This window comes from Somniosus microcephalus, chromosome 2 (assembly GCF_052327205.1).
Source record: "Somniosus microcephalus isolate GS21.2 chromosome 2, FLI_Smic_1.0, whole genome shotgun sequence".
Taxonomy (NCBI): Eukaryota; Metazoa; Chordata; class Chondrichthyes; order Squaliformes; family Somniosidae; genus Somniosus; species Somniosus microcephalus.
In genome coordinates, this window is record NC_140988.1 from 257,456,315 (window position 1) to 257,480,344 (window position 24,030).

At 41.7% G+C, this 24,030-nt stretch overlaps 1 protein-coding gene across 2 annotated transcripts in view; it reads right to left on the bottom strand.

Annotated features, from left to right (window-relative positions):
- Positions 1-24,030, bottom strand: part of rnf180a (ring finger protein 180a) — a 259,793-nt gene that overhangs the window by 188,147 nt on the left and 47,616 nt on the right. The gene's annotated exons all lie outside the window — the stretch shown is intronic.

Sequence of the window (24,030 nt, forward strand, 5' to 3'; positions counted from 1 at the left end):
GAGGAAACCGAAGTACCAATTGCATCTACCTCAGAACCGGGAATATTGGAAGCAGACGAACCCAACAACGACGTTGATTCCGAATCAACTCTGCCAGAAGAACCTGATACCCCAAAGAGGCGTTATCCAGACAGAATCAGGAAGCCTCCTCAAAGACTGAACTTATAATTGCTTAACTTCAGCTAATGTATATGACAACTGTAATTGTAGAGATGTTATTTTATTATTAATCGAATGTTATGTACTGTTTAGCTAAAAGGGGAGGAATTGTAGTGTATGTACTTTGCAGAAGGAACTATATTCTGCAGCCCCTGTATACTGCAGTACCAGTAGTGACCACCGCTGTATATAAGCCTGTGTAGTAACTTTGCATAGTTAGTTCCAGTTTGACTCCACTCAGTAAAGACCTGTTATAACCAACTCCTGCAGTCCGTGTCTCAATTACACACGGACATAATAAGAACAAGATAAAAAATGTGGCAAACAAATACCCAACGTCAAAAAGAAGGAAATGTGGTAAGAAAGACAAAGATGTAAACAGAAATGTTTCTATAGATTAAAGACATTTAATACTCAACTAAACAGCGTTGAGTATAAGGAACTAAAGAAAACAAAGGCTGCTATTCAATCAGCAAAAAGGCTAATGGTAAAAGGGATCGTAGACAACTGTGGAAGTAATGGGGAAAGCTTTTTCAGTTATGTGAAGAGTCAGAGAACTATCAAAGACTGTATTGGGCCATTGAAGGGTGTTCAAGGACAGGTTACAAATGACTCACTGGGTATGGCGGAAATATTAAATGAGTACTTTGCATCGGTCTTCACCATTGAAGGTGATGCTCAAGTATTAGAATTTAATAATGGCGCTGAAATCGCGGTCTCTGTGATGGCGTCGCAAGCCTTGTAAAAGGCCCTGCAAGTTCCGGGTTTCCGCATGTGCTGCACATGCGTGAAAATGCGGAACTGGCGATGTTAAATTTTTCCTCAACAGATCGTCTGCCTGCGACCCAAAATCGCTGGCGCAGTGTTGGGTTATGCAAATGTCCATGAAACCCTACTTTTACCAGCGTAAGGGTTAAATGTTAAATTTAAAATTTTTAAATAAAAAAAAAACACAAAAACTTAAAATTAGTTTATGTAAATTTTGGCCCGGATTAAAATGTTTAAAATTATTTTTCAAAAAATTACATTTTTATTTTAAATGCTTCATTAAAGGGACTTTTAATTTTGAAAATGGGAACATTTATTTTTATTTCAGTTGTGTAAATTATTTATTTATTCGGAGATTCCTCATAAGCTTATGGAGATTCCGTTTGTAAATGGAATCGCCATTAGCTTATGAGGAATCCTCCTTTCTGATTGGAGGACCAGCCGAAGTGATCTCAGGGACGCAGGCGATTCGGAAGCATCCATAGGCCTTTATACAGGCGTACGTCTGCAGGCCCAGGAACCGAAGACTCAGAAGCCCGGGAGTCAGCAGGTAGGTCATAGAATGGTGCCGGCTCTCTGCAAGAGCACTTCAGCTAGTTCCACTCCCCCGCCCTTTCCTCGTAGCCCTTCAAATATTTTGCCTTCAGGTACATATTCAATTCCCTTTTGAAAGCCACAATTGAATCTGTCTCCACCACCCTTTCAGGCAGTGCATTTCAGATCCTAACCACGCGCTGCATAAAAAATATTTTCCTCATGTCATCTTTGGCTCTTCTGCCAATCATCTTAAATCTGTATCCTCTGGTTCTCGACCCTTCCACCAATGGGAACAGTTTCTCTCTATCGACTGTCTAGACCCCTCATGCTTTTGAACACCTCTATCAAATCTCCTGTCAATCTTCTCTGCTCTAAGGAGAACAACCCCAGCTTCTCCAGTCTATCCACGTAACTGAAGTCCCTCATCCCTGGAACCATTCTTGTAAATCTTTTCTGCACCCTCTCTAAGGCCTTCACACCCTTCCTAAAGTGTGGTGTCCTGAATTGGACACAATACTCCAGTTGAGGCTAAACCAGTGTTTTATAAAGGTTCATCATAACTTCCTTGCTTTTGTACTCTATACCTCTATTTATGAAGCCCAGGATTCTGTATGCTTTTTTTTTTTTATTGTTTTCTCAACCTACCCTGCCACCTTCAATGATTTGTGCACGTATACACCCAGGACTCTCTGTTCATGCACCCCCTTTACGATTGTACCCTTTAGTTTATATTGCTTCTCCTTATTCTTCCTACCAAAATGCATCACTTCACACTTTTCTGTGTTAAATTTCATCTGCCACGTGTCCGTCCATTCCACCAGCCTGTCTATGTCTTCTTGAAGTCTATCACTATCCTCTTCACTGTTCACTATACTTCCAAGTTTTGTGTCATCTGCAAATTTTGAAATTATGCTCTGTACACCCAAGTTTAAGGCATTAATATATATCGTATTAATTTTTTGGGTCAGAGGCGTACACCAGAGGTATGCCTAGATCACAAATTTTGGCCCATTGTTACTAACAAAGCTAGTAATATTAACAGATGAACATATTGTTTTAGCAAGAATTAAGAACTTGCAAGTAACTGGGCCAGATGATATCCACCCAAGGGTCCTCAGGGAGATGAGGCATGTACTGTGCGAGCCCCTAGCCTGTATTTTTAATAGCTCACTGCACTCTGGAATGGTTCCTATAGACTGGAAGGAGGCCAATATAGTCCCCATCTTTAAGAAAGGTGACAAGCCAGATCCGGGTAACTACAGGCCCATTAGTTTATCAGTAATAGGCAAGATGTTTGAATGAATCATTACAGATGCAATATATGAATGCTTGGATAGAGAGGGACATATTTGGGACACCCAACATGGCTTCATAAAAAGTTCATGTCTTACAAATCTAATTGTATTTTTTGAAGAAGTTACAAAGTTGGTGGATGAGGGAAGTCCAGTAGATATTGTCTACTTAGACTTCCAAAAAGCTTTTGATATGGTACCGCTGGTATTAGTGGTAATATATTGAGCTGGGTTGAGAACTGGCTGGCAGAACGTAGTAAAAAAAAGTCATAGATGGATTTGGATCTGTTTGGAGACCGGTCACCAGTGGTGTCCCGCAAGGATCAGTGTTGGGATCGTTGCTCTTTACCATTTTTAGTAACGATCTGGATGTAGGTGTTGGGGCACAATCTGCAAATTTGCAGATGATACCAAGATTTGTGCAAGTGTTACAACTGTAGATGATGCTCATCTTCTTCAGGCACATCTTAATGTGTTGGGAGATTGGGCTAATGACTGCAAAATCATGTATAACTTGGATAAGTGCAGTGTTATGCATGTGGGCAGGGAAAATGCTCATCATTCATACACCCTTCAGGGAAAGGTATTAAAGAAGGTGGAGACAGAAAGAGATTTGGGCATTCTAGTGCATACATCCTTAAAGGTACATTAACAATGCCATGAAGCGATAGCGAGAGCAAATAGGGTGTTGGGGTGTATCCACAGGACAATTGTGTACAAGGCGAGGCATACTGTTTTGTCCATGTACAAGACCTTAGTCAGGCCGCACTAGAAATACTGTGTCCAATTTTGCTCTCCTCACATAGTGGGTGATATTGAGGCTTTGGAAAGGGTACAGAGGAGGGCCACTAGACTAATTCCCAGTCTAAAGCATCTTAATTATCAAGATAGGCTAAAAGAGTTGGGACTCTACATTTAGAGAAGCGTAGACTTAGAGGTGATCTGATTGAGGTTTATCAGATAATGAAGGGAATAGATTTTGTTCCAGCTGACAGTTTGTTTCAATGAAATAGGTTAGGGAGGATCAGGGGGGTCACAAATTTAAGTTGTATATGGCTAGATCTAGGTTAGATGTCAGGAGGTGTTTCCCCCCCCCCCCCCCCCAAGAGAATAGTGGACCTCTGGAACAGGCTGCCATCGCTTGCGATGGATACGGGATTCACTGAATTCCTTCAAACAAGAGCTGGACTTGTTTCTGGCTGGGGCGGAGATCACCTCTTACAGAAGGTGGTAGGTACTGCAAGGAATTCAGGGCCAGAGTGATCTCCTGGACCAGTTTCGATTGCCTAGATGGGTCGGAGAGGACTTTCCCAGATTTTTCCCCCCCCCAAATTGGCCTGAGTTTTTTTAGCCTCTCCCAGGAGATCACAAGGTTTTGGTTGGGGTGGAGTGTATATGTTGTGATACACAAGGTATTGCAATTGTATGGGGCAGGTTCGATGGGTCAGGTGGTATTTACCCATCAGTCATTATTTGTATGTTGGAATGCGTTCATATGACATTCCTCTCTCCATTATTTTATTCACAGGTTAATGATTCTATTAAAATAGCGAACAGTTGAATGTCATATCAACGTGCTAAGCATTCGTCAGCTAATATCGTTAACAGTAGTTTCTTGCCTTACGATTCCTGTTAAGTTGCAAGAAACATTACCTAGAATTGAGTGCTGACCTATAAGACACTGGGAGTTCTATATCAAGGCTGATCCATTACTGCTAAGTAATTGTACAGTGGAGCCTGTCAACTTTGATAAACACAAAATCCGTCTTGAAGATGGAGCTTAACCATCAGTTACCTCCTTTTAAAAATCAGTTGTACAGAATAATGATTGTCTTCAACATCCTCTAAAAATATTCAAATTTGTTTAAGGAACAGATTAGTCCTATCCTTTAAAATAGCAGATAGGAATTTCAGACAAACTTATTAAGCACTTTTATGCTAATGTCCCACAGAGCAATTTCAAGGCCCAAAATATTTCTGCTGGAGTATATGCCTTTTCTTATTAATGTTGTTACATTCTATACTAAAAATTAAGAGCCCATGTTCTCTGCCAGCTTTTTTCTCACCTTGTAATTGCAGCAAAGCCAAGGAGGCCTGCAAAGATTAAACCAAGTTCACAACAGCAAAGCATTTTTACAGCTTTTTTAATGTAATAAAACAGTGCAAGGTGCTTCATATAGGAAAGTATGGACAGTGAGCAGCAACAGTCAAGTTAGAAGAGATAACTGAAGATATGGTTGAAAACACAGGTTTTTAAGGAAACTTTTAAAACCTACAGATGATGTTTTGGGAGGGAGAACCAGAGATTACGGCCAAGGATGAAAGCTCTTCCACCAATGGAGGAGCAGCAGAAGGGGGGGGGGGGGGGGATGCACAGGAGGCCAGAATCAAAGAACGGAAAGGAGTGGGAAGAGGGAAGTACCTGGATAATCGTTAATAATTTAATTATCTAATGGAATGTGACTTATTCAGTCAATTTAAACTAGCGGCCCTGATTACAAGAAATTGCAACCACTTTGTCTTTGGAAAAATGGACAAAATATTGAACTACAATCTGCAAAACATGCTAAAAATCATGGAATCCCATGTAGTAAAAACAGAATTTGACTTTTTTGGATTTACGGTCTTTATTGTAGAATGAATTAACTTTCTGATGCAAATCTTTCCTAGATATTTCAACCACTGGTAAACCATTATCCAGATGCTTGTCGAGTGATGATATATCTGGTTAGGGCAGTAAGTGATTCGTGCTTCCTTTAAAATAGCAGACAGAGGAATTTAAAATTCTCCCCAGGAGTGAGTAAGGAGAGGGGTTTGGAGAAATGTCTTTACACAGAGGCGTGGTGGAGCATGAAATGCATTGCCACAGCAGATGGTTGAGACAGAGACCATTGCATCATTTAAGGGAATTTAAATAAATATTTGAAGCGGGGGGGGGGGGGGAGAAAAGAGAAAGCAGGGCAGTGGGACTGCAATAAAAAGACACGTTCAATGATAGTCAACAGTTAACAAGATACAGTCCCACCGTTTATAGCGGGCACGTTGGTGCGAATGCGATATGCCCGCTATACGCAATAGCCAGTATAACGGGGTAGCACTGTGACTTTCTTCTAATTTGAGTTTGGTTTGCAGAGTTTCTCCTTGCTTTCCCAGTTATCAGTTGGCAGCAGCTAAGGAGAATCTTCTTTTAAGTTCATCAATGCATCTTGCACCACCTTCTGAAATTGCTCAGCCTAGATTTGAGTTCATCCACTTGTTCCATTTCTCTTCCATTGATAGGTTTTTCAGCTCTTGGAACCAGGATTTTCATCTTGTCTGAGGTTATGTTTTAGCCAAACTGTCTACTAAATAAATACTATTTGGTAGCTCTGGGAGATCATCCCTATTCTTGGCAATAAGATCAAAGGAGGATTGCAAGGTTATTTGTGGAATAGCCTCTTAATTTGAAGGTAATTCGTCTTATCGAACCAGGTCTTGATTCTTGCATTCAGTGCACCTCAACGCAGTGTGAACTAGTGAGTAAGCACAGCTGCCTCTGCCCAAAATAAACGGAGCACTTAAGACGCGATAAGCAGCAACTTTGAAATTGGCATTATTGCAAATGGATAAAGGTTATCCTTTTTTGGCCAAAATAAGCGACCGCCTGTTTTAAACGTGGATGTTTTAAGTGGTGGGGACGGTACCTGAAATATATTTTGTTGCACACTGACCTTGTCTAAAGACCCAGTTTCAGCAACTTATAACATGGATCAGAATTTACCTGGTCCATGAATAATATGTACAAAGCAAATAAATTAGTTTCCTCCAAAACCATGATGTATTTTTATATTTTATATTGGAGAAGCTGGGGTTGTTCGTCTTATAGCAGAGAAGGTGAAGAGGAGATTTGATAGAGGTGTTCAAAATCATGAACAGTTTTGATAGAGTAAATAAAGAGAAACTATTTCTAGTGATAGAAGGGTCAGCAACCAGAGGACACAGGTTTAAGGTGATTGGCTAAAGAACCAGAGGTGTCATGAGGGAACATTTTTATTTTTAAACACAGCGGTTGTTGTGACCTGGAATGCACTGCCTGAAAGGGTGGTGGAAGCAGATTAAATAGTAACTTCCAAAAGAGAATTGGATAAATACTTGAAGAAAAAGAAAATACAGGGCTATGGGGAAAAAGCAGGGGAGTGGGATTAATTGGATAGCTGTAGAGAGGAGGCATGGACATAATGGCTGAATGGTCTCCTTCTGAGCTGTATCATTCTATGAATGAAATGCAATTCTAAAATGAATTTACCACAATTAACTAAGGGCTTAAAATTCAGGGGCTTTTTACAACCCGTTACCGGCAAAAAAATAGCAAAAAAAATAAGGACAGCCACCGCTCTTTCGTCAGCTGGTGGCGGGTCACACGCCGTCCTCCATTTTCCCAGGCCCAGCAGCGCTGCCAGTAAGATCCATCACCCTGCAAATTAAAATGAGGGAGAGGTGATATCACGCTGACTTAACTTCACCATGGTGAACTTGGACCTTTGCGCTGAGTCCTAAGCTCGCCAGGTAAACCCAGCGAGCAAGCAGACTGACGAGGCGCTGCATTGAGCAGTGCGTAAGACTCGCAGTGCAGTTGGTAGGAGATGGCTTTTGAAGATGCATTCACTGACCTTGACCAGAGGTCTGAGGTCATGAAGCTTCTTTGGGCACTGGAGTCAGGAGGTGGGGACAACACTGCTTGCAGTGATGGCATCGGTGATGTAGTCCCACATCGTTTTTTCTGGAGGGCCCTGGTGGGTAGAGGACCTCTCTTGCAGTGTTGATACCCTGCACAGCTGGAGTGCTGCATGCGAGACCCTGGGTGCCCCTTCCCTGGCTTGCTGAGCCATTTGTTACTGCTGAAGCATTTTCCCATTTTTTGAGGTTAAAATCATAGAATCAGAATGGTTGCAGTACGGAAGGCAGCCATTTAGCCCGTCGAGCCCATGCTGGCTCTCTGCAAGAGCACTTCAGCTAGTCCCACGCCCCTGCCCTTTCCAGTAGCCCTGCAAATTTTTTTCCGTCAGGTACTTATCCAACTCCCTTTTGAAAGCTGTGATTGAGTCTGCCTCCACCACCCTTTCAGGCAGTGCATTCCAGATCTTAACCATTCGCTGTGTAAAAATGTTTTTCCTCATGTCGCCTTTGGTTCTTCTGCCAATCACTTTAAATCTGTGTCCTCTGGTTCTCGACCCTTCTGCCAATGGGAACAGTTTCTCTCTATCTACTCTGTCTAGACCCCTCATGATTTTGAGCACCTCTATCAAATCTCCTTTCAACCTTCTCTGCTCTAAGGAGAACAACCCCAGCTTCACCAGTCTATCCACGCAATTGAAGTCCCTCATCCCTGGAATCATTCTCGTAAATCTTTTCTGCACCCTCTCTAAGGCCTTCAAATCCTTCCTAAAGTGCGGTGCCCAGAATTGGACACAATATTCCAATTGAGGCGGAACCAGTGTTTTATAAAGGTTCATCATAATTTTCACATTGTTGTACTCTATACCTCAATTCATGAAGCCCATAAGCTTTTTTAACTGCTTTCTCAACCTGCCCTGCCACCTTCAACGATTTGTGCACATATACCCCCAGGTCTCTCTTTACGTGCACCCCCTTTAGGATTGTACCCTTTAGTTTATATTTCCTCTCTTCATTCTTTCTATCAAAATGTATCACTTCGCACTTTTCCGTGTTAAATTTCATCTGCCACATGCCAGCCCATTCCACCAGCCTGTCTATGTCTTCTTGAAGTCTATCACTCTCCTCCTCACTGCTCACTATACTTCCACGTTTTGTGTCATCTGCAAATTTTGAAATTGTGCCCAGTACACCTACATCCAAGTCATTAACATATCAAGAAAAGCAGTGGTCCTAGAACTGACCCCTGGGGAACACCACTGTGTACCTTCCTCCAGTCCAAAAAACAACCGTTCACCATTACTCTCTGTTTCCTGTCACTTAGTCAATTTCGTATCCATGCTGCCACTGTCCCTTTTATTCCAGGAGCTTCAACTTTGCTGGCAAACCTATTATGTGGCACCTTGTCAAATGCCTTTTGGAAATCCATGTACATGTCAACCACATTGCCCTCATCAACCCTCTCTGTTACCTCATCAAAAAACTCAATCAAGTTGGTTAAATACGATTTGCCTTTAACAAATCCGTGCTGGCTTTCCTTAATTAATCCACACTTGTAAAAGTGGCTGTTAACTTTGTCCATGATTATTGTTTCTAAAAGCTTCCCCACTACCAAGGTTAAACTGACTGGCCTATAGTTGCTGGGTTTATTTTTACACCCTTTTTTGAACAAGGGTGTAACATTTGCAATTCTTCAATCCTCTGGCACCAACCCCGCATCAACCCCGTTTCTAAGGAGGATTGGAAAATTATGGGCAGTACCTCCGCGATTTCTTCCTTCACTTCCCTCAGTGTCCTAGGATGCATCTTACCTACTTTAAATACAGCCAGACTTTCCATTACCTCTACTTTATCAATTTTTATCCCATCCAGTATCTCCTCTACCTCCTCCTTCACTATGGCTATGGCAGCACCTTCTTCCTTGATGAAGACAGATGCAAAATACTCATTTAGCACCTCAGCCATGTCCTCTGCCTCCATGCGAGGTCTCCTTTTTGATCCCTAATCAGCCCCACCTCTCCTCTTACTACCCATTTATATGCCTGTAGAAAACTTTTGGATTACCTTTTATGTTAGCTGCCATTCTATTCTCATACCCTCTCTTTGCCCCTCTTATTTTCTTTTTCATGTCTCCTCTGAACTTTCTATATTTAGCCTGATTCTCAGATGTATTCTCAACCTGACATCTGTCATACGCGCTCTTTTTTCTGCTTCGTTTTACTCTATCTCTTTCGTCATCCAGAGAGCTCTAAGTTTAGTTGCCCTACCTTTCCTCCTCATGGGAATGTATCTCGACTGTACCCAAACTATTTCCTCTTTAAAGGCAGCCCATTTTTCCATTACAGTTTTGCCTGCCAATCTTTAATTCCAATTTACCTGGGCCAGATCCGTTCCCATCCCACTGAAATTGGCCCTCCCCCAGTCAATCATTTTTACTCCCGATTGCGCCCTGTCCTTTTCCATAGCCCAAACCTATGATACAATGATCACTGTTCCCTAATTGTTCACCTACTGACACTTGCTCCACTTGACCTATTGGTATGGGTGTGCTTAGAGTGGATAAGTCACCTGGTGCTAAGGGAATTGGGGGAGGAGATAGCGGAAGGGCTTGCCATCGTTTGCCAATCTTCCCTCGTAGCGGGTGAGGCCCGAGGATTGGAAAGTGGCAAATATGACATCATTGTTCAAGAAAGGGTGCAAGGACAATCCTAATAACTACAGGCCGGTCAGTTTAACATCAGTGGTTGGTAAAGTTTTAGAAACAATAATCAAGGAAAAAAATTAATGGGCACTTGGAGAGATTTAAGCTAATTAAGGAGAGTCAACAGGGATGATTAATGAAGGGAATGCATTGGATGTTGTCTACATGGATTTTAGGAAGGCGTTTGACAAAGTACCACATAGAAGGCTGGTTAACAAAATTGAGGCTCATGGAATAGGTGGGTCTGTGGCAGCTTGGGTAAGGAATTGGCTTAAGGACAGAAAACAGCGAGTTGTGGTAAATGGCTGCTTTTCAGACTGGGGGATAGTAGACAGTGTTGTTCCTCAAGGGTCAGTGCTGGGACCACTGCTTTTTTTGATATATAAAAAGGACCTGGATATTGGAATACAGAGTAGAATTTCTAAATTTGCTGATGACACCAAACTTGGGGGGGGTGGCAAACAGTGAGGATGACGCCAATCGACTGCAACAGGACATAGAAAGGCTAGCAGAATGGGCAGACAAGTTGCAGATGGAATTTAATAGAGAGAAGTGGGAGACAGAAGGAACAGGGAGAGGCAATATACACTTAATGGTACAGTTTTAAAGAGTGTGCAGGGACAGAGGGACCTGGGAATTCATGTGCATAGGTCCCTGAAGATGAAAGGACATATTGAGAGAGTGGTTAGCAAAGCATATGGGATCTTGGGCTTCATAAATAGAGGTATTGAGTACAAAAGTAGAGAAGTTATGCTGAACCTTTATAAAGCGCTGGTTAGGCCATAACTGGAATACAGGAAACTTTGGTTTATCCGGAGGTTGTATGTCTGGAATACTCGATCTAACGCCAAAAATCAGGAGCCGTTTTCTATAAGTTTATTTAGTTCTCGTTCTTTTTCCCCCCCCCCCCCCAGTGAGGCACTGCAAGGTCTGTAACTATAGCAACAGCTTCAGCTAGAGACGCTTGCAGCTGCAGCCGACTCTTTAGAAGCTGTTGCTAAGCAACAGTGTTTGTTGTCAGATACGGAGATGAAAACCTCCGTATGCTTCAACATTAACTTTGTATGTCCGGCAGTTTTGATAGAGCGGCAACACGCCGGTCCCGTCGGTGCCGGATATCACAAAGTTTCCTGTATTGTGTCCAGTTCTAGTCACCAAACTTTAGGAAGGATGTGAAGACCCTTGAAAGGGTACAGGGGAGATTTACCAGAATGGTCCCAGGGATGGGGGATCTTAGCTACAAGGACAGGTTGGAGAAGCTGGATTTGTTTTCATTAGAGCAAAGGAGGTTTAGGGGTGATTTGATAGAGGTGTACAAGATGATGACGGGGTAAGGCTGTTCCCATTAGTTGATGGCATAAGGACTAGGGGACACAGAATTAAGGTTTTGAGCAAGAGATACGGGGGGGGATGTGAGGAAAAACTTTTTTTACACAGCGAGTGGTGATGACCTGGAACTCGCTGCCGATGGAAATTAGAAACATAGAAGATAGGAGCAGGAGTAGGCCATTCGGCCCTTCGAGCCTGCTCTGCCATTCAATGAGATCATGGCTGATCATCCAAATTCAGTACCCTGTCCCTGCCTTCTCCCCATATCCCTTGATCCCTTTAGCCTTAAGAAATATATCCAACTCCTTCTTGAATATATTTAATGAACTGGCCTCCACCGCCTTCTGTGGCAGAGAATTCCACATATTCACCACTTTCTGGGTGAAGAAATTCCTCCTCATTTCAGTCCTAAATGGCTTACCCCTTATCCTTAGACTATGACCCCTGGTTCTGGACTCCCCGGCCATCAGAAACATCCTTCCTGCATCTAGTCTGTCCAGGCCTGACAGAATTTTATAAGTTTCAATGAGATCCCCTCTCATTCTTCTAAACTCCAGCGAGTATAAGCCCAATCGACCCAATCTCTCCTCATACGTCATTCCTGCCATCCCAGGTATCAGCCTGGTGAATCTTCGCTGCACTCCTTCCATCTCAAGAACGTCCTTCCTCAGATAAGGCGACCAAAACTGCACACAATACTCAAGATGCGGTCTCACCAAGGCCCTGTACAACTGCAGCAAGACATCCTTGTTCCTGTACTCGAACCCTCTTGCTATGAAGGCCAACATACCATTTGCCTTCTTAACCACCTGCTGCACCTGCATGCTTACCTTCAGCGACTGGTGCACAAGGACACCCAGGTCTGTTTGCACTTCCCCTTCTATTGCCATTCAGATAATAATCTGCCTTTTTGTTTTTGACACCAAAGTGGATAACCTCACATTTATCCACATTGTAGCGCATTTGCCATGTTTCTGCCCAATCACCCAACCTGTCCAAATCATCCTGGAGTTTCTCGGCATCCTCCTCACAGCACACACGCCCACCCAGCTTTGTGTCGTCTGCAAACTTGGAGATATTACATCTAGTTCCCTTGTTTAGATCATTAATATATATTGTGAATAGCTGGGGTCCAAGGACCGATCCCTGCGGTACCCCACTAGTCACTGCCTGCCACTCGGAAAAAGACCCGTTTATTCCAACTCTTTGCTTTCTGTCTGCCAACCAGTTCTTTATCCAAGTCAATACCTTGCCCCCAATCCCATGTGCCTTAATTTTACACGCTAATCTCTTATGCGGGACCTTATCGAAAGCCTTTTGAAAGTCCAAATACACCACATCCACTGGTTCTCCCTTATCTATTTTACCAGTTACATCCTCAAAAAATTCCAGTAGATTAGTCAAGCACGATTTACCTTTGGTAAATCCATGTTGACTTTGTCCAATCCTCTCACTGTTTTCCAAGTGCTCTGCTATTACATCTTTTATAATGGACTCTAGCATTTTCCCCACCACCGATGTCAGGCTTACCGGTCTGTAATTCCCCGTTTTCTCTCTACCACCTTTTTTGAATAGTGGGGTAACATTAGCTACCCTCCAATCCATGGGTACTGTTCCAGATTCCATCGACAGGGTTATTTGCATATCTGAGACAGGCTGCCAGTCCTTGCAAGGGTGCATCAGCAACATCTGCCCTGGTCTGACCTGATCCACCCGTGTAAGACAGAATGCGCCTTGCTGTTCTGCTTGATGTCTGTGAGGCCCGAAATGGGCTGGAGAAAAAAAATCCCTGCAAGTCTTCTGCTTCCATGTGAGCCACTCTGCTGCTAAAGAAGGTAATCAATGCTCTCCGGATCTAGTAAAGATTTTGAGCCCTCAAAAGAGACTCAGGCCAAGTCTCGGAGGTCTTGATGAGGGCATCAAGAAAGCAATTTCCCAGGAAGCCTAGGAACTCTCTTGACACACCTCCTTGATGTTGGGGGGAGCAAAAGATGGTATGCATGATGTATCAGTAGGAGGTAAATATCTGGTATTTAGCAGTACTGGAGAGAGATGGTGAGGATTAACAGCATCTCAGATGGTCCTGGGTTTGGCAGAACTGGGGTGAGGATCCTAGAGTTTGTTAGCACTACGGTAGGGCCTCTGGCATTTGGCAGCCTGGGGCAAAACCTTTAGCCTGGCATCACCGTGGAGCAGGAAGCTGGATTTTGGCAGTATTGTCGAAGCGGAACCTGAGGCTTAGCAGGTGGACAATATAGGGTTTAGTTCACTGGTGCATTCCTGGTGTCCGTCACCAGTGAAGGGAAGCGAGGGAGATGGCATGGGCCTGACAGCGCTGGGTGTGTGTGCCAGGTCTGACAGTGCTACTTTCAGACCATGAGGCACCACCCTTCCACTGTGTTTCAGCTCATCAGCCTCCCCCAACCTTTCTGCAGCCACCTTTTGCATCCTCAGGTTCTCGCCCCCATTTTCAGCATTATCAGTGGCTCCGGTCTTGAATCAATGTTGTCGTTGTGCAATCATTTAAGGGCAAATTTTAAACCTCCGAGGCACAAGTGCAAACGGGGAAATTGCACACCTCCAGCCTGTGGTTTTCCATCCATTAAAATTAATGGACGGGGAGTCATGGCCAGGAGTGTGCAATTTATCGTACCTTTTTTGTGGTAAGGTATAACAGGAAAGCTTTTTTCCTGTACTTTTTTTTTAACCTGAGAGAGCGCGACACAGAGACTGGTTAAAATAAGATAGATAGAGAGGGAGAGAGACAGAGGGGATAATTACAGCACCTATGTTTGCACTGAGAATCCAAAACAGAGAACAGATGTTTATACAGCTGTGATATCCATTTATTTACCTGACTATGGGTGAGATGAGGAGGAACTACTTCACTCAGAGGGTGGTAGGTCCATGGAATATGCTGCCCCAAAAAGCTGTAGAAGCTACATCATTACATAAATTTAAAACAGAAATAGACAGTTTCCTAGAAGTAAAGGGAATAAAGGGTTATGGGGAGCGGGCAGGAATTTGGACATGAGTCTAGGTTCGGATCGTTCATCGCCCTGTGGGTAGCGGAGCGGGCCCAGGGGCCGTATAGCCTGATCCTGCTCCTATTTCGTGTGTCTAATTCTGTTAGATTCAGGAGATGGTTCTGTGATAGTAGATTGGCGGTTAGGATCAGATCAGCCATGATCTTATTGAATCAGGCTCGAGGGGCCGATTGGCCTACTCCTGCTCCTATTTCTTATGTTCTTAACAAGTGAGGAAAAAAACAAATCAACTTTCCAGGAAGGAATCACAAAACATTTGTTTCACTTTCTCTGGGTGGAACTCTTAAAACTTAATTTCAAATTATTTCATTCGAGAGGTGCACTCCTCTCCATTTCCAACCCCAGCGTCCCCAACTGGAACAGACTAGCCCAAACCCATCACCTTATACTGCTTCCTGGACCCTTTCTCACTCCTATCCCTGGTATATCTTGCCTAACATCTTGTTAGTATCTGACGAAGGGTCATCGGCCTGAAACGTTAACTCTGTTTCTCTCTCTACAGATGTTGCCTGACCGGCTGAGTATTTCCAGCATTGTCTGATTTTATCTTGTTAGTATATCCTGTGGTTTCATAAAGGTATGAAATGAAAATCAAGTACTGTACATGGCTAAACGGATATAAAGGGGGGCACGGTGGCATAGTGGTTAGCACTGTTGCCTCACAGCGCCAGGGACCCGGGTTCAAATCTGGCCTCGGGCGACTGTCTGTGTGGAGTTTGCACATTCTCCCTGTGTCTGCGTGGGTTTCCTCCGGGTGCTCCGGTTTCCTCCCACAGTCCAAAGATGTGCAGGTTAGGTTGATTTGGCTATGATAAATTGACCCTTAGTGTTAGGGGATTAAATACGTGGGGTTACGGGGATAGGGTGGGATATGTGTCGGTGCAGGCGTGATGGGCCGAAAAGGCCTCTATCTGCACTGTAGATTCTGTGATTAACAATCAAGGCCACAATTTTCATGGAAAACTGACAGAATCGCAGAAAAAAAATTCCAAAATAAAAGCACAATGAGTGTCGAGTCACGGTAAATCAGTGGCTCTGATAACATGATGTGCACCAGATCGCGTAACATCCCTATTGTTGTAAAACTCACCATGAGCAACAGCACAGGAGATCCACTCATTATTCTAAAAATGGTACATTTGCATGTACTTCCCATCAGTCACACTTCAAAAGTCTGTACCATACTTTCAGCTGATTTGCTAAAATTTCATAAAGCAGTAACAAATCAGAACTCTGTAGTTATGCAAAGTGAAGAAATCTACCAATAAAAAAAACTGAACCAATCAAATTGCTCAAAATATTTTTTCTAAACTTTTTTTAACCACCATTTTTTTCAATCAGTCAGTTGATTACATACAGGCAAATATTAAAATTTATAACATAACAAACAGGTAAAAATGTAAACAAAATTAGCATAAATCTGCCCAGATCCTGTCAAAATTCCATCCCTTTTCCCCAAATAGTTGCCAGGACTGGTGCTGTGTGTTTGGTTCTGGGACCGCTGTCTATGCTCCTGCTGTGGCCTCTTTCTGTCTAGTTGGAGCCCTACCTATCTGAATGAGTCTAGTCTGATCCAAATTGCTCTGTCCCAAACTGCTCTTGCCCATTATGACCCAACATGTCCTTGGCCTGTCTGGGTTGAGGCAGGCCTTTGGTTTGGTCTCGACCCAATCCTGGCCTCACAGTACTGTTGTTGGTTTGAAGCCAGCACTTGAGTAGTTTTTACAAACTTGCGTGTTGAGAGTGCATAGCAGAAATTCAGACAGGGAGGTTAGTGGATCCCACAGGATTTCCATTCTATTAATTTTTGTCCCATCCATGCCAGCTCCAGCCCTACGTAACCAAACAATAATTTTAATTCCTGCACCCATCACAGTTAACCACAACAACTCTGCTGCCATCACTACCAGCACCAGCACCATGGACTCCAAATCTGTGGAGAACTGTAGATAACATTAAACTCCCTCTAAAGCTCGTGGTGCTGCCTCCGTAACATCAGATCACACTCGATAGGCAGTGAAAGAGTTTACCACATTTAAAAATAATAATATTCCATCACAAAATAAAGTGAGACAGAAAGAGAATAATCCAAAGCAAAAGATTTAGGACAAGGTTACTAAAGCAAAGGATGAATAAAACAGAAAACCTCAATGGAAGTGGTAAAAGAAAAACATCAAACAAAGCAGACAAAAAGGTACAAAGGGACAAATAAGTTAAGTTTTTCCAACAAACTCAATTTTCAGAGTGTGCTAATGTTTTCATTAACATTTCCCCCATGAAATATGCTGCAGAAGATCCACTATTATTATAATACATAAAAACTCAAATGAGATCCAGTGCCCTCTGCTGGTAGATAGGCCCCACTGCTTGCTTCACCAAGTACTGTACAAAGTTTAGACTGCAGGAGCTTAGCTGATACCACAATGTCTGTGAATTACATAAAATTCATCTTCATGCACCCTGTTATTTTACGTGTTTGCATACAAGTAATCTCTCAGTTTGGGTCCTTCTTTTGTATGTATGCCACCATTTTTGAAGTAGCAGCAAATGCCATTCAATGGGAGTTTCCTAATGGTTTGAGTGGGACGAGGAACACACCACAAACTACTTCGCACCACTGGGAAATAGATAGATGCATCACTGCTGTGAGGTCACATTAACAAGCGTTCGCACCAGATTACTAGGAGTCCAACATATGGGGGCTGGGGGGAAATTTCATTATTACAGTTTAAGATACTTAAAGATAAAAGGAATTTCACAAGGGAGATGGAACACAAAACATGGGCACTTCATCTTCAAAATATCACTTATTATTACTCAAACATTTAAAAATCTAGGCGGTCTAGAGTTGTCAGATAGGCACCCTTTGTTGTTGGGCAGTCCACTTAAGTGCTAGAGTGCTGGACTACTCTGCTCTGCTAAGGCAGTTTCTCTCTTTTGGCAGTCACTTAAACATAATTTCTGGAGAAATAAAAATGGCTATACTGCAGGAACACAAAACTGAAATCCAAACAAGGGAAACTGCAAAGAAGGCTTCATGTGGAGGCAGTATCTAGTTCAAGACAATGGCCAAGAGTGAGCTCAAGGCTGTTCTGACAACTACAAAAGATGCTGATGCAAATCATATGGATGAATTTAATTTTAAAAAGTTTATCATAAAATAGCACAAATATTGCCTGACAACTTTTTACCACTATGAAATGACATTCTATGTTTCCAATATATGAACAGAGTACATTATCAGGAATAGCAACCAACTTCTTTTCTAAAAGCCTGGTTGATAAAAAGAAATTAAGACTAGGAAAAACGCTTCATTTGGTCATACTCCCCAGGCCTTTAGCTGTAGAGACAACTTACTGAATTATATTCAAAGTCATCTTTAGCACTTCCAACACAGAGCTCCATGCACCAGCAGCGCATATTATGAATTTAGGCGTGCTCCCAATTTACACGCCTCACAATTTTCTATCTATTAAAAGTAATGGACAGATAATCATGAGAATGCAAATATAGCACGTGCCCCAATTTCCAATAAGCGCTCCTTTGCACTAGGAGTACAAAAGATAAAAATTAACCCGATGTTTTTATCTGCATTCAACCTCCAGGATATATAGTTGCACTAGCCACATAGATTACAGTCTGTATACGTACAAGTTTCAGAGCACAGAAACAAAACATGACCAATATTTCTTTTATTCTGCAGGATCGTATTTTTTCTGTGCAGAAGTGCATTTTTTACAGTCACAGATTATGCTATGAACAGGAGGGGTTGAAAGCAAAATTCTAACTTGTATTTCTCTTCTCTTTCATATGCTGGTTGCATGTGCATTCTAACAGGGTCTGTTTTTGTCTCAGATTTCCAGCATTTAATCGGTTTCCTTTAATCTTTTCTTACAGAATTCCACATTAATTTGGCTATCATTATATTTACAAGTATTATAAGTTCAACGATATATAATCAAATGGTGCGCGTGGGCAGACTCTCAGCATGTTGTTCCTTAATAGAAACTTGTATTTCTGCAGCTTTTCAGAGCATGGTACAAAAATGGTATACAGCACTGCAGGGATCAACACGCAATTAGAGCCTGGCTTTCTTAAACTTACCACATATTTAGAGAATGTACTTTTTTGTGGGATGGTTTACTTTTTGCTGCAATACACATTAGAAGTTAAGCAAACTCCCATTAATATGAGATAATATGTAATAGCTCATAAGTGCCATTACTACAATGAGTTCATTATTATACAGATTTATACAAGGCCAGGTAAAGCAGTTTCAATTAACCAGGATTAATTGAAATTTGAGATTTTTACTGTCCTTTATCTGCCAATTTTCTCCCATCCCCTTTTCTTCCTGAAGGTATAGTTCCACAAGTGTTGTTCGCTACCTTGTCTAACTGGACATTCTTGATGTACGAGCTTGGGAAATGAGTGTTGGCAGACTTTTCAACTCCAGGGCACGTGGCATCTGAGCCCGATCTTCCATTGTCAACACATGTGCCTTCTAGCAAGGTTCAATATATAATCAGGAGCGGAAACAATGGCCGATCTTCTCTACCTAACCCAGTGACTCTGGGCTAATTGTAGCATCTCATTGAGTGAGATACTTGCTAAATCCCATAATATGGGAAAGTTCCGAGATGGTAAGACTCTACACGGGGAATAAAGTTTTTAATTTTTTAAACTGATATTTGAGGGCAGAGTTTCCACTCAGTTAAAAGGAAGAGAGTAGCAAAAGAAAGCGTTGGTCCCTTAGAGGCCGAGACAGGAGAAATTATATTGGGGAAAAAGGAAATGGCAGAGGCTTTAAACAAATATTTTGTATCTGTCTTCACAGTAGAAGAAAAAAAAATGTATACCAAAAATAGTGGGGAACCAAGGGTCTAATGAGAGCGAGGAACTTAAAGTAATTAATATCAGTAGAGAAAAAGTACTTGAGAAACTAAAGGGACTAAAAGCCAACAAATCCCCTGGACCTGATGGCCTACATCCTAGGGTTCTAAAAGAGGTAGCTGCAGGGATAGGGGATGCATTGGTTGTGATCTTCCAAAATTCCCCAGATTCAGGAACAGTCCCAGCAGATTGGAAGGTTGCAAATGTAACCCCGATATTCAAGAAAGGAGGGAGAGAGAAAACCAGGAACTACAGGCCAGTTAGCCTGATATCAGTCATCGGGAAAATGCTGGAATACATTATTAAGGAAGTGGTAACAGGGTACTTAGAAAATTAGATTAGGCAGAGTTATTATGGTTTTATGAAAGGTAAATCATGTTTGACAAATTTATATAGAGTTTTTTGAGGATGTAACTAGCAGGGTAGATAAAGGGGAACCAGTGGATGTAGTATATTTGAATTTCCAAAAGGCATTCGATAAGGTGCCACATAAAAGGTTGTTAAGCAATTAAGGGGTTGGGGGTAAGGTATTAGCGTGGATAAAGGATTGGTTAACAGACAGAAAACAGAGAATAGGGATAAATGGGTCTTTTGCTGGTTGGCAGGCTGTAACTAGTGGGGTGCCGCAAAGATAAGTGCTTGGGCCTCAGCTATTTACAATCTGTATTAATAACTTAGATGAAGGGACCGAGTGTAATGTATCCAAGTTTGCTGATGATACAAAGCTAGGTGGAAAAGTAAGATGTGAGGAGGATGCAAAGAGCCTGCAAAGAGATACAGACAGGTTAAGTGAGTGGCAATAAAGGTGGCAGATGGAGTATAATGTGAGGTTATTCACTTTGGTCGGAAGAATAGAAAAACAGAATATTTTTTAAATGGTGAGAAACTATTAAATGTTGGTGTTCAGAGAGATTTGGGTGTCCTCGTACAGGAAACACAGAGTTAGCCTGCAGGTACAGCAAGCAATTAGGAAGGCAAATGGCATGTTGGCCTTTATTGCTAGATAGAGGGTTGGAGTATAAGAGTAAGGAAGTCTTGCTACAATTGTACAGGGTCTTGGTGAGACCACGCCTGGAGTACTGTGCACAGTTCTGGTCTCCTTATCTGAGGAAGGACATACTTGCCTTAGAAGTGGTGCAACGAAGGTTCACTAGATTGATCCCTGGAATGAGAGGGTTGTCCTAAGAGGAGAGGTTAAGTATATTGGGCCTATACTCTCTGGAGTTTCAAAGAATGAGGGGTGATCTCATTGAAATATATAAGACTCTGAGGGGGATTGACAGGGTAAATGCTGAGAGATCGTTTCCCCTGGCTGGAGAATCTAGAACTTGGGGCATAGTCTCAGGATAAGGGGCCGTCCATTTAAGACTGAGATGAGGAGGAATTTCTTCACTCAGAGGGTTGTGAATCTTTTGGAATTCTCTGCCCCAAAGTGCTGTGGATGCTCATGGGGAATTAAGGAATGTGGGGTTAGGGCAGGAAAGTGGAGTTGAGATCGAAGATCAGCCATGATCTTATTGAATGGCGGAGCAGGCTCGAGGGGCTGTATGGCCTACTCCTAATTCTTATGCTCTTATGGTTGCACTGGTTTTTTTCGGGGCAATTTGCCCAAAATTAGCGAAAAAACCACGCAAAAGATTGCGGAATTTTAAGCGCAGAGTCCACGATTTTTTGCACTGGTTTAAAAAAAACATTGCACTAGAAGCTGGCCCCGCCCACAAAACTGTGCACACCCCTAGGATGAATTAATCACCATTCGGCGTTTCCGCTAATTGCATTCATTTGTGGGCCTTTGAGGAGGCTTTAAAAATTAAGATGGCTCTTTTAGGCACAAGGACACTAATAGACACTTTTAAAAGCTTTTAAATGTATTTTTTTTAATTTACAAAGAAACTGACTACTGTACCCCAATCTTACTAGCGAATGGTTCTGTATATTTTTTTAAAGTCATTTCCAGTAATTTAAAATCAGGTTACTCACAGGTGATGGATTGACAGCATGATTAAAATGCTTATTTTTTGTGATAAACCCATTTTCAGCTGTATTAATTAAACTGCACCAAGTTATCACACTTAAATATACGAAGGAATATTTTATAAAGCCATTTTTTTTTAAATTATGTTTTAAAACGCTGCCCGATTGCGCTGGTTCATTGCCGATTTTGCATTCGCCGATACGCAAATGAGTTCGAGTGGAAACTTGAGAAAAAAACACTTCTCAAAACGGACGCGTATTTGGGCGCAATTTGCGTCTGGATCGCCGACTGCGCCCAAAGCGGAAATTTTACCCCCTAGTCTTTTTCCCCAGGAGTTTCAAAGCATATTTAATCTGGAAAAGCTAATCTGAAAGTCACATTTTAAGAACTCTAATCAATATACTACTCAACACAAGGCAGGTGTTTATTGACACCAGTGAGGCTGGTAAGGGAGTGATATACATATGATTCCCAGTCGTCTTGTTAGCGGCATTTGACCCGTGATGTTTTAACAATGGAGATCAAACAATGCATATCCTATCACTACAGCATGGTGCCAAATTTTACATTTTACATTTTCAATTTCATTTTAGATCATTTCAAGATAAAACATTTATATTAATAACCCCGCCAACAAAAACATGTTTTGATGAATTCCCCTAACTAAGCAGTTGAGATGTCTTGTGATCAGCCTAAGATGTGAGAAGTTTGACCTGTCACTGCTGATTAAATCAGATTAAACAAACATTTCTTACGATTAGATGAAAAAACAGACTGCAAAACTCATTGTTATCGAATCAGAAAGCCAATTTTAAATGACGTGGTCTGAACTCAAATAATGGATGATGTTTTGGTAAATTAAATGGGAAGTTTGCAGACAAACAGAAGAAATGAGAGAAAGAGAGACAATGTAAGCGAGCCTACGGTACAGTTTTTAATAACAGTTTCAATTGTAATATGATTATATTTTATGGTTACAATAATAGAGCCATACTAACATATCAGTATTGTTACTGTGTTATATACCAGTATTGTTACTGTGTTATATATCAGTATTGTTACTGTGTTATATACCAGTATTGTTACTGTGTTATATACCAGTATTGTTACTGTGTTATATACCAGTATTGTTACTGTGTTATATATCAGTATTGTTACTGTGTTATATATCAGTATTGTTACTGTGTTATATATCAGTATTGTTACTGTGTTATATACCAGTATTGTTACTGTGTTATATACCAGTATTGTTACTGTGTTATATATCAGTATTGTTACTGTGTTATATATCAGTATTGTTACTGTGTTATATATCAGTATTGTTACTGTGTTATATATCAGTATTGTTACTGTGTTATATACCAGTATTGTTACTGTGTTATATACCAGTATTGTTACTGTGTTATATATCAGTATTGTTACTGTGTTATATACCAGTATTGTTACTGTGTTATATACCAGTATTGTTACTGTGTTATATATCAGTATTGTTACTGTGTTATATATCAGTATTGTTACTGTGTTATATATCAGTATTGTTACTGTGTTATATACCAGTATTGTTACTGTGTTATATATCAGTATTGTTACTGTGTTATATACTTATGTGCTAAAGGGTCTAGAGCAAAATCTTCATGCCACGCAAGTAACAGGTACTGACCAGCTCCAACTACAGAAACCCCAACCACATCCCCCTAACCTTTAATGGCATCACTATTACCAAGGCCCCCCACCCCACCATCAACATCCATGGGGTCACCATTGACCAGAAGCTTAAATAGACCAGTCATATCAATATCATGGCTGCAAGAGCAGGTCAGAGGTACTTTGTGGTAAGTGGTTCACCTCCTGACTCTTCCATACAAGACTTAAATCAGGAGTGTTTGCCTGGTTAGTACAGCTGCAGCAACGCTGAAAAAGCTCAACATCATCCACGACAAAGCAGTTCACTTTCTCGGCACCCGTGCCATTGAACTCAGTATCCACCATCTGCACACTGTGGCTGCAGTACATACTATCTACAAGATGCACTGCAGCAACTCACCAAGCTTGTTTCGCCAGCACCTATTAGCACCAAGAACGATAAGAGCAGTAATATAACGGGAACACCATCAGCTCGAAGCGCCACTCCATCACACACAACACTCTAGCTTAGACATATATTACTGTTTCTTTATCGTTGCTGGGTCAAAATCCTACCATTCCCTATCTAACTTATCTCTAATACGCATTCTAGCATTTAAATCCTATATTAAAGACCATGTACTCACTGCAATACTAACTTTCAAAGAAAACAGCATTTAGTCTTTAATCCACTGTATGAAGATATTCTTCCCTTCACTGCAGGCTTCTCTTATAAATAGTTTAAGCCTCAGTTTTACGGTTTTCTTTGTATCGTCTTAAGCTCCACAACAGGATCCACTCCTGCCTTTAGTTGACCCAGCTTCCACTAGGCCTATCAGAGGCAAACTGTGCGGAATTCCCAGGATAGTCCAGGAATGCCCCAAGACACTCCCAAAGCATTTTGTCCACATCCCCCTTCCCGCGCTGCCACAATAACATCAGAGTTCTAGCTACCCCCAACTGGAACTTCCAGCCTTGTATATCCCACAGCCTCCAGTATCCTCTTAATATTCAGCAGTAAAAATTACAGAGCACTTTTACAATATTATTTTC